The following is a 12,216-nucleotide window of genomic DNA, read 5'->3' as shown; positions in this document are numbered from 1 at the left end:
CGCTAGTTGCTGGCCACTCAGGCGCTGATTGTAGAGATGAAGGTGCTGGGTGCGCAACTCCTGATGAAGTGGTTCCTTTATTCAACAAAGAACGTCTACTCACCACAAGGCGCTTTGGTGCCAATTTACAACTGTCATCAGAAGAAGCAAAAGAGATTTGTTCTGGGCTATCCCAGTGACTGCATGAGGGGTGCGCTGAATCCTTGCCCTTCTTACAAGGAACAGAAGAAATCTCAAAATCCACTCCACGCCTTTTCAGTGGGCATGACTTGTCCGCATAGCGCCGTGCACGCCTGGGACTAAATTCTTCGGGGCTGGAGGACATACAGTGAGCACTCAATTGAAGGCCTTTCCAACGGCCTTTGGTTGCAGTCTAGGATTCATCAACAGACTGAACCGAGGGGGTGACTGCTCGGGGGCAGACCCCACCGACCTCCCTTAGGCTACCAGTTTGACTTCTCCTAGGTGCTGGGGAGTATGTCAGGGACCTTGGCCTAGGAGAATCAGTGGGCAGAACAGCCACCTCCTCCACTACCACTGCACTTGCACTGAGTGCTCTGACTCACTCTTATCCATTAACACTTTCACCGATGATGCTAATTTTGCGATCGATTGCACAATTAACTTGAAGCGAGTGTCAATTTTCGACTCCAGACTGGTGATGGTGTTGGGATCGGAAACGTGAGAGCCGGGTGAAGGAGAGGGTTGCACAGGTGGAGGAGATGGAACGGGATCGGAGGAAATTACAGGTGCAATTTCGTCCGACTTAGCGGATGAATCCTGACTAGCTTAAAGCTTTACTAGATTCCCTAGCAAGAGTTTTCCTCTTCCTATCTCTAGCTAGTTTCTTAAGATGTGAATCTAAAGTCTTCCACTTCTTTAAATCCCATTCACTATATTCCTTACAACGTATATCCACTGAACATGTTTGTCCCCTACTCTGAACACAAACAGTGTGAGAGTCGTAAGATTCTTTAGCCAATTCTAAGACAAGTCCAAAAAACGGGCAAAAAGTCGTAAACCAATGATCAAAACTCGCCTAACACTATCTGAATTATGCCAAAAGGCTACGAAAATAAATACTTCATCGATCGAAGATAGGGCAAACAACCAGCAAAGTATAAATTTCAAAATTCAAGCTGCTGCCAACCACAGTCCTTCAACCACAGCCGGCAGAAACAAATTGAAGCTCTTTGCTATGCTGTACCTCTTCTTCCCCCCGAAAGTGGGCGGGGCACATCACCATAACCAAAACAAACTGGCGTGACCTGCAATTTCAAAATTTTAAGCTGCTGGTTAAAAGAAACTAATACCTATGCAATTACTGGGTAAGTTACCTATATAAAAAAATCTTATTTGAAGAAAACCATGAGTAAAATGGGTATGACTGTAAATTTAAAAGAGAATTGTGTTAAAATAGAAGTATTATGGGAAATGAGGGTCAAGTTAAGAGAAGATAAACAGGGTCACCTACGAATACCAATTTTGAGGAGGAAGGCAGAAGACGAATTGTTATGGAGGGATGGAAGGGAAAGAGTCTAAGGGAAATTAAAGGTGCAATGATGAATTTACATCTACAATTTGGTCACGGAGGTGGAGATGAAATATGGAAGCTAACGGAAGAAGCACAGCGGGGTGATGGTTTGAGAGAGAAAGAAAAAGAGGAAATAAAAAAGTTACTAACAGACTTGATTGCAAGTTGTGAGGTATGTCACAGATACAAAAGAAATCCAGCTAAACCAATAGTGGGATTTTCTTAGAGTAAAACATCTCATGAAGTTGTAGCAGTGGATGTGGGAGAGACAGAAGGGAGAAAGTTCTTGGCTGTGGCAGTGGATGTGGGAGAGATAGAAGGGAGAAAGTTCTTGGCTGTGGCAGTGGATGTGGGAGAGATAGAAGGTAGAAAGTTCTTGGCTGTGGCAGTGGATGTGGGAGAGACAGAAGGGAGAAAGTTCTAGGCTGTGGCAGTGGATGTGGGAGAGATAGAAGGGAGAAAGTTCTTGGCTGTGGCAGTGGATGTGGGAGAGACAGAAGGGAGAAAGTTCTTGGTAAAGGTAGATATGGCAACGAGGTATTGTCAGGCTTTTTGGATAAAAGACAAGAAACCAGAAACTATTATAAAGACACTTTTTGATGGGTGGTTTGCAATATTTGGAGCACCTTCTAAAATATTATCAGACAATGGGGGGAAGTTCAAAATGAAAAAGTGAGGAGGATGGCAGAAAGATGGAATATTAAACTATTGGCGACAGCATCTGAACCTCCATGGAGCAATGGAATATGTGAGAAGATGGCAGGCATAATCAGAGAAAGCTTAAGAAAGATGAAAGATGAGGAAGTGAATTGGCCAATAGCATCAAGATGGGTGGTGAGTGCCAGGAAATTGCTTAATAAATAATGAAGTTTTCTCCCCTAACCAATTACTGTAGTATTTGGGAAAACCCTTCTTTGCCAAATTTAATGGGAGAAGAAGTTCAAGTCCTGCAAGCAGAGAGAAAAGGTATGGAAGAAAGCAGAGTAAGGGACACACTGAATGCAATGCATAAGGTCAGAATAGTGTTTATCAAAAATGAGTCTTGTCATAAAATAAGAATTGCTTTAAATCTGAAGAAGCAGCAGTGAGAGATGAGGTCTTCTATAACAGAAAAAGTGAAAATGAACGGAGAGGACCTGCTCAGGTAGTGGGAGTGGAGGGTAAAACAGCAGTGGTTAAACATGGGGATTCTCTAAAAGAAGAGGCTAGAATACATGTTATTAGGATTCAAAGACTATCACCAGAAAAAGAGAAGATGACTAAAATAGATAAAACACACACTGTGAAGGATGAATCCTGTGCATCAAAGGAAGGGAATAAAGATAGATGGGCAGGAAGGAAAGATGATAATGGGCTGGAGAAGGAATGCAGATGTAGAGGAGACTATAGAAAGAGATTTGGCAGAGGAAACACAGGAAGATGAAGGGAAAGTGAGGTAATAGAAGAAGAGAGGTAATAGAAGATGAGTTAATAGAGGAGATACCCACATTCAAAAAGGGAAACAGAGTTAGAGCTAAAAACAAAAATACAGGACAAGCAGAAGAGTGGACTATACTGAGTCTTGCAGGAAAAAGATCAAGCAAATCTTGGGCTGATTCGTACAGTGTAGAAGACTCACAGTCAGGTGCCAAGGGATGGGTTAACTTAGGAGATTAGAGTCATGTAGAAAAAATTGAAGATGAAGACGAGGTTTTGCTAGGATTTGAAAATAAGTGCGTAATTGAAGCTAAAGAAAATGAACTGCAAAGTGGAGAGAAAACAAGGTATATGAGGAGGTAAATGAGGTTGGACAGAAGGCTATACCTACAAGATGGATAGTAACTGAAAAGGTAAAAGGGGGGAAAGGATATGTAAAGCAAGACTGGTAGCTAGAGGTTTTGAAGAAGAAATGGATGAATGGGAAAAAGACGCTCCTACATGCAATGCCCAAATTTAAACATTTTGTTTGACAATAATAAAATTGAAAGACTGGACTTGCTATACATTAGATGTGAAAAACTGTATATTTACAAGGTGATGAAATACAAAGAGAGGTGTATTTAAAAACACCTGGTGAAGATTATTGGAGTGGATTATGGAAACAGGAAAACTGCTTATGGGTTCAAGGACGCAGCAAAGGCATGGTACTCTACGGTGGTAAAAGTGGTGGAGGAGCTTAAAGGTGAGAGAAGTAAATTAGAACCTAATATATTCTTTTGGAGGAAAGACAAAAAATTGAATGGTATTTTATGCACACATGCAGATTTTTGTTATGGAGGAACTGAAGGTTTTTAAAGAAACAATTGGGAAATTGAAAGGGAAATTACAAAGCAGGAGAACAAGAAAGTAAAAGTTTTAAGTATATAGGAGTGATGGTAGAGCATAAGGAAAATAGAATTTGTTGTAATCAGTGGCAGTATAAGAATACCAGAAGCTAGAAGATTTACAGGTAATAGAGTATTAGGACAAAAGGAGTTAACAGAGTATAGATCAGTGGTACGACAGTTGAACTGGGTTGAATTGTTAGTGAATTAAGTAAAGCTTCTAAAGAAGAAACGACTCAAGATATGGACATGCTTTGACATTAGCACCTTAACTTAACAGACACTTTGGGGTCTCTCTGGCTGTATGGTAAGTAACAAAGTCTGTTTGTAAATTATGTCTTGCATTGGACAATTTTCCACATATCTCACCTCCAACAACAATTCCAAGTGAGTCAAAACCTGAAGTAACTTGTACTTCAGAGATTGATCAAAGAATGTATCACCTGTAAAATCGTAACATTCCAAGAAATATGAAGTTTTCATAATAAAACTAATATTGTAATACTTACCTGAACACCTGAATTAGCCCTGGTCACCTACCAGCCCGAACTACATCCCCATAGCTTTTACCCACTAGGTGGGTAATTAACTGTCAGTGTTACCAACGCTTACAGGAAAATCTTGTCAAATGAGTTACCTGAAGTACCATTGGCAACACTGCTGCAAGTCCCGGCCGAGTGAGGCCGAGACCCCAATTGCGTTATCCACTATTCAAATTGAAGTGGGGAGGAGGGTGGGAATCATTCAGGTGTTCAGGTAAGTATTACAATATTAGTTTTATTATGAAAACTTCATATTGCAATACACTCCTGAACACCTGAATTAGCCTGATTAACAAAATTTAGTGGAGGTGGGATCAATCCTAATTCAGCCTGACCTGCCAACAGGGAAAGCAGGTAACTCATTATTCGCCTACTCTGTATAAATGAATGTATCCTCACCTGGTTATCCCACTCGGCAGGTGAGAATGTCTGTAGAGAGAGTACCACGACGTCAGTCTCATGTCTAGGGTACTGTCTGAGTCAAGCTACCTCTCATGTGGTATTCAAACCTCCTCACATATAGAGAGTAGCAAAATAAAAACCAACCTACCATGTGGCTAATCACAGCCTCCCATGATTAGTAGAGAACGATGAACCTCCCATGTGGCTAATCAAAGCACTCTCATTTATGGAGGGTCTGAGTGAGCTACCTCTCATGTGGTATTCAAACCTCCTCATGGATAGAGTAGCAAAAAAATAAAAACCAACCTACCATGTGGCTAATCACAGCCTCCCATGATTAGTGGAGAACGATGAACCTCCCAAGTGGCTAATCAAAGCACTCTCATGTATGGAGGGGTACGATGAACCTCCCATGTGGCTAATCAAAGCACTCTCATGTATGGAGGGGTACGAAGAACCTCCCATGTGGCTTTTGTAGCCTCTCATGTATGGAGGGGTACGAAGAACCTCCCATGTGGCTATTGTAGCCTCTCATGTATGGAGGAGAAGTTGAGTGTGCAGGATCTTCGAGTTCTTCGCCGTCCGTTGCCGCCAATGTCTGCGCAGAAGAGGTTGAAGAAACCAAACCAGTCCACTGGATCTGCCTATCTTCACAGTATTAACGTCAAACTTAATATTCTCACTATGAACCCCGACTAACAGAGAATCCAAAAATTCCAAATTTCCTCAGACTACATTCATTACCTAGAGTTCGCCCCACCCTTAACATTACTATGTAATTATAAGATCGAGTTGGTCGTCACAAAGGGACCAAGCGAGAAATTCTTCTTCGAAGAAAACTGAACATCTTTTAGGCAGAAAGTCGTGAAAACTGACACCGACTTCCAAGTGGCCGCCTCTAAGAACCTCCGCACTAAGAGAGTACCCCTTAGCTAAATGAATGCACCCAATTTTAGAAGGGTTAGCGGATACACACGGACTAAGAGAATAACTTTCATGTAAAAAGGAGAACCATGGATCTCCCAAGTGACTATTCAGAGCCTACCCATTACAAGCTAATAAACTTGTACGAAGCTTTTAAAGATTTCAAATTAATATTACTCATTGAAATTAACCTCAATCTTGCTTAATAGTCTTAAAAATCAATTTTTTACATAAATTTACATCATATAGGTGACTTTCAGTTAATTTGGTTAATTTTTAGTGAGAAATAATAATGTGTCAGTCTAGACGCATCTTCATTCTGATTATAATAATAATAATAATAATAATAATAATAATAATAATAATAATAATAATAATCATAAGTATAAGAATAACAATTTACCAATGATAACATCCAGAGCATTATAGGGATATTAAGTCTCCTAATACGAACACATAAGGAACTAGAGTCATGTACTGCATTAGATGCCTTGCAAAAATCAGTACACTATTTCACGAAGTTTCGAGAATGCCAAAATAATCTTAACTTTACTACAGTGCTATGAAAGATCCTGATCATTTTAACTTTAATTCAGTGCTATGAAAGATCTCGAAACTCTGACAAACGCTGCATGATGTCAGTAAACTTAACTAAACATCCCATACTTACAGAATGACCTCAGGCCTTAGTGTACTCTCCCAAGACCTTCCTGAAGGGATTGTTAAAGTCCTCATAGACTCTGTCAGTCGCCACCTTGAAGGACCTCAGGGGCGGCAAGTAATCCCTGGGGGCCATCTGCAACAGGTTCAGTCGGCCACCTGCGGAATTATCATAATCAATACGAGTTTCTCGGGACAGTAAATATACATCGTTAGCTATGACTGTGGAACAACAGTCTCCCTCCTGAGGAGCAAAGATGCAGTGCATGACTACCCATGCAATACAGTTCACTTTGTATTTTGATATTTTACTTAGATCTTTATTTATTTGTCAATTTGTTACTTTGTCTGTTTTTCTAATAACTGATCTCTTCCTCTTTCTGTATTTCCCATTTTTACCTTCTGTTACTTCTTTCGAACGAACACCTTAATACAGTAATGTTCTTTGGAAGCTCGAATTTCAAGTCAATGGCCCCTTGGTGGGCTCTTGTTCCATATGAATAGGAGTCATCTCCTGAGTAGTAATAATAATAATAATAATAATAATAATAATAATAATAATAATAATAACCAGTGAAGACAAGTGGCTGAGGAGTGCATGGGAAGAAGGACTGATAAAAGTTGACGAAGACCCAGAAATATACAGAGACAGGAGAATGAAAAACAGAGCAGAGGAATGGCACAACAAACCAACGCATGGACAGTACATGAGACAGACTAATTAACTGGCCAGCGATGAAACATGGCAATGGCTACAGAGGGGAGAACTCAAGAAGGAAACAGAAGGAATGCTAACAGTGGCACAAGATCAGGCCCTAAGAACCAGATATATTCAAAGAACAATAGATGGAAATAACATCTCACCCATATGCAGAAAGTGCAGTATGAAAGACGATACCATAAACCACATAGCAAGCGAATATCCGGTGCTTGCACAAAACCAGTACAAAAAGAGGCATGATTCAGTGACAAAAGCCCCCCACTGGAGCCTGTGCAAGAAACACCAGCTAGCTTGCAGTAATAGGTGGTACGAACACCTACCTGAGGGAGTGATAGAAAACGATCAGGTAAAGATCCTCTGGGACTGTGGTGTCAGAACAGATAGGGTGATACGTGCCAGTAGACCAGATGTGGCGTTGACTGACAAAACCAATAAGAAAGCATCACTCATTGGGGTTGCAATACCATGGGACACCAGAGTAGATGAGAGAGAAAGAAAAAAAAATTAAATTTTTATAATAAAATAGTTTTATATATACTTAGCCAGTAATTACATAGCTATTAGTTTCTTTTAACCGGCAGCTCAAAATTTTGAAATTGCGGGTCACACTAGTTTGTTTTGGTTATGGCAACGTGCCCCGCCCACTTTCAGGTGTAAGAGAAGGTACAACATTACAAAGACTTCAATTTGTTTATGCCCTTATGTCCAAGTGAGGGGAGGCGGGTGGGCTCCGATCATGTAATTACTGGGTAAGTATATATAAAACTTTATTATAAAAATTTTATTTTTATATAAGTAACTTACCCAGTAATTACATAGCTGATTGGAGGTTGGAATGTTGGACATATCTACTCCACAACATTTTTAATAGTAATGAGTTTAAGAATAGAAATTTGCTAACATGGAATCAATGTTGTTGAACCTTACCTGATAAGAGAGCTGCTACAGGTAGATACTGCCTCTGGTTGGCACTCACCTTATCCAGTAGAGGCAAGGTGGTAAAGCCTTGAGGGCCTACTGCTACAGTAGGTGCTTTGTAACAATGGACTAATTTCCGAGGGCTAGCAAAGTACAACAAGATGCCCCCGCCCAGGGCGCAGTACCACACAAAATAACCAGAGTAAATAGTCACCATAACCACCAAAAACCAAATTAAAAACACCAATACCCAACCATAAAACCAAAAGACTGGAGGATATTCCAAGTACATAGTACTCCCAGGCTCCCCTCACACCCTAAGCAAGGCAAAGAGATTAAAGAAAGGTCATTGCTGTCTACATTTCCTCACCCAACACCACGCCAACCATGCAAAACGGACCCAAGGTACTGCACTGATCGTAAGTAGTCTCGATATCCCTTGAACAATGCGATGCAAACACCGACTTGCACTTCCAAAACGTCGCTTGCACAATTGACGTGAGTGATAAATTGCACTTAAATGCCAAAGACGTAGTGACCGCTCTTATCTCAGGGTTTTTACCTTGTAAGAGGAGAGCGAGTCTTTGCTCACCATGGAATGTGCTTCTGAAATCAGGTTCCTCAGGGAAAATGCCAGGGCATTCTTAGACAATGGTCTGGGGGGATATTTCACGGAACACCAAAGATTTCTTGAAGTACACCACGAATGTCCTTCGTTCTGTAAAGATAAAACTTAAGGGCCCTTACTGGACAGAGAGTTCTTTCTTCTTCAGACACCCCTACTATCCCGGACAAGCCCTTGATCGTAAAAGAACGAGGCCATGGATTCGATGGCGATTCGTTCTTATCCAGAAAGTCTAGGGAAAAGGAGCAAACTGCATTCCCCTCAGAAAATCCGATGTTTCTGTCTAAAGCATGGATTTCACTGGACCTCTTCAGCATTGGCCAAGGCAACCAGAAAAAGTTTTCCTGGTTAGATCCCTTAAAGAAATGGACTGCATGGGCTCAAAACGTGAACTGGACAGCCACTTAACTACCACGTCTAAGTTCCAGGACAGCAAAGGTTTTTCTTTAAGCTTTGCGGTGTCAAAGGACTTAATAAGGTCGGACAAATCCTGGTTACACGATAAGTCCATTCCTTTATGGCAAAAAACTGAGCTAAACATAGCTCTGTAGCCTTTAATGGTAGAGGTGGAAAGTCGTTTAGTGGAGCGTAGGAACAGAAGAAAGTCCCCTATTTCCGCTACAGAGGTAACAGAAGAGGACACATTATTTCGTCTGCACCAGGACCGGAAGATGGACCAATTAGCCTGAGAGACATTATCTGATGTCTGTCTTCTACACTTCGCAATTGCGTCTGCAGCTGCTCTTGAAAAGCCCTTCTTTCGGAGCAGTCGTCTAACAGTTTGAATCCTGTTAGGGCCGGAGAAGACAGGTTTTGGTGGAACCAATGGAAGTGAGGTTGCCTGAGAAGTTGCTGCTTCTGTGGCAGCAGTCTCGGGAAGTCCGCAAGAAGTTCTAGTAGATCCGGGAACCACTCTTTTGCTGGCAAGAAGGGGGCTATCAAGATCATGGACAGGTTTTGATGAGACCGGAGTTTGTTGACGACTTGTCTCACTAAACTGAATGGGGAAAGGCATACAGATCTTTGTTTGACCAATCCAGCAATATTGCATTGGTCGCCCATGCCAAGGGATCTGGTACTCGTGAGCACAACAGAGGAAGTCGGTGATTCCTGGAGGACGCGAACAAATCTATCATGGGTTTCCCCCAGAGCTTCCACAGATCCAGACAAACCAACGGGTCTCATGTCAACTCTGTGGGAAGGATCTGTCTTTGACAGCTCAACTCGTCCACCAAAACGTTGAGTCTCCCCTGAATAAAACACGTTGTCACCTGAGTGTCGTTCTGGTGTAACCAAAGAAGAAGACCCCTTGCCACTTCTTACAGGGAGAAAGAGTGGGTTCCCCCTTGTTTCTTGATGTATGCCAGTGCCGTCGTGCTGTCTGAATGCACTGCTACTGTCCTCCCCCAGATTTCTGATGCGAAGCACTGTAGGCCCAGAAATATCGGCTGTAACTTTTACATTGAAGTGCCAGTTTGCTGTTCCTGAGACCAGGTCCCTGACACTTCTTTTAACCCCAAAAGACCTCCCCAACCTAGGATCGACGTGTCTGAAAAGGACTCTAGGCTGGGGTTCAGAGGTTGAAGAGATTTCCCTTCTGATAGTCTCTTCCTGGAATTCCACCAACGAAGGTCCTCCTTGATTTCTACCGTTATCGGGAACACAAACTAGTCCGGAAACTTTTTCCTGTTCCAGCTGGCTCTGAGGAAGAATTGGAGAGGTCTCAGGTGAAGTCCTCCCAGAGTGGTGAATTGTTCCATGGATGAGACCGTGCCTAGAAGACTCATCCACTGATTGGCCGAGGAAAAGTTTAGATCCAGAAATTCCTCCACTGTCTGGAGACACTTTTCTGTTCTCTTTGGGACTGGAAAACCCGACAATCCTGAGAGTTGATAGTCATTCCTAAATAAGGAATCTCCTGAGAAGGTGTCAGGAGAGACTTGTCCCGACTGATGAGGAGGCCCAATTCTTCGGCCAAGAGAAGGGTCGTTCAAATGTCCTCCGTACATTGAGCTTTCGAGCGGGAATGTAGTAGCCAGTCGTCTCGATATAGGGAGATCTTTATCCCCTTCAAATGAAGCCATTTCGCTAGGGGAGCCAATACCCTGGTAAGCACACTTGCAGCACTGTCGAGAGACCGAAGCACAGAGCCTGAAATTGGAACACTGTTCTGAAACACAAACCTGATGTACTTTCTCAAATTCAGATGCACTGGAATGCGAAAGTACAGTCCTGCATGTTGATGGATGCCGTCCATTCTCCCTGGCGAATGGATGCAAGGACCGAATTGGTTTGTTTCCATCTTGAATGTTGTCTTTTTGACAAAGACATTCAGAGCACTTATGACCAAAAGGGGTCTCCAGCCCCCCGACGACTTGGGCACTACGAAAAGATGGTTTTAGAATCCCGGAGAATGAATTTCCTCTACTACCTCTACAGCCTCTTTCTGAACAAGGGACTCAACCTCTAACAAGAGAGCAGCAAATCTCTCTGAGCCTGAAAAGTGAGTAAGCTGTCAATTCAACAGGCTTGCAGATTAGAGGAGGTTTGTTTAAAAAGGGGATAGTGTAGCCCTCCTTCAGGAGAGACACTATCCAACATTTCGCTCCCTTTTGTTCCCACCGTTCCCAAACGCAGAGGAGCCGCGCTCCTATCTGAGTACAGAGGACTGTGGTTTCATTTCTTGGAGTAAGACTTGGAGGAAGACTTCTTGATGGAACGCTGTGGGAAATGGGTATATGATCTTGATTTAGTCTGAGATCTAGAACGGGAGCTCTGAAGGGGAGTAGGTTGCAGCGGAGACGAAGATCTGGGAAGAAGAGTCAAAGAATCCTTGGGGCATTTCGTAGAATGGGAGAGCAGATCCTGAGTGTTCTTTTTCTGCAGGTCAGAGGTAATGTCCAGAACTATAGCCTGTGGAAAAAGATACATCTTGTCCAAGGGGGAGAATAGGAGGGCCGATCTCTGAGACAGAGTGACGCCTTTCAGAGTAAAAGAATACCAAAGCTCTCTTTTCTTAAGCACACTCATGGCGTAAAGACTACCTAACTCCTGCACACTATCGCAAACGCCCGTCAATACAGGAAAGTACTCCTAAAAGATCCGAAGAAATTTCTTGAGGTAACAAGGAGCAATATCTAAGCTTGCACATTAGTGCACCCACTGCCCAGTCCAGGAAGCTCATCATTTCAAAACCTTAAAGATATTCTTCAGAAGGTGCGTGCAGAGACTCCCAGGGAAGGAGCTTTTCCGGTCGCATAAAACCTGTAGCTTGATCTGGACATCTTGGAAGGTGGGAAACAAAAAAACTGCTTTGCCTTGTCCCCTCTTCTCAGAAAACCACCCTTTTACTTCATTCAGTGCCTTCTTCTCTGAAGAGGAGAGAACCAATTTCAGTAACCTCGAAGAACCGACAGAGGGGGCTTCCATAAAGAAAGTCGAAGCAGGAGAGGAGGGAGTAGCTGGTGAAAAGAAGCTTGGAAAAGTCGCTAGCAGGAACCTCAACAATGCAGAGTATGCTGACAAAGGAGCATCTTGATCTGCAACAACCTCTTCTTCAGAAGACACAGGAGAAAGCGATAAGTACG

At 42.5% G+C, this 12,216-nt stretch overlaps 1 long non-coding RNA gene across 2 annotated transcripts in view; it reads right to left on the bottom strand.

Moving 5' to 3' along the window:
• LOC136845682 (uncharacterized) overlaps window positions 1-12,216 on the bottom strand; it is a 37,857-nt gene that overhangs the window by 6,351 nt on the left and 19,290 nt on the right. For both annotated transcript variants that reach the window (XR_010855209.1, XR_010855210.1), the window contains exon 3: window positions 6,376-6,524. This is a non-coding gene — a long non-coding RNA (uncharacterized lncRNA). The remainder of the gene's footprint in view (window positions 1-6,375; window positions 6,525-12,216) is intronic.

The sequence above is a fragment of the Macrobrachium rosenbergii genome, chromosome 14, assembly GCF_040412425.1.
Source record: "Macrobrachium rosenbergii isolate ZJJX-2024 chromosome 14, ASM4041242v1, whole genome shotgun sequence".
NCBI lineage: Eukaryota > Metazoa > Arthropoda > Malacostraca > Decapoda > Palaemonidae > Macrobrachium > Macrobrachium rosenbergii.
The sequence above is the reverse complement of the archived record's forward strand: the minus strand, read 5'-3'. Positions and strand labels throughout refer to the sequence as shown.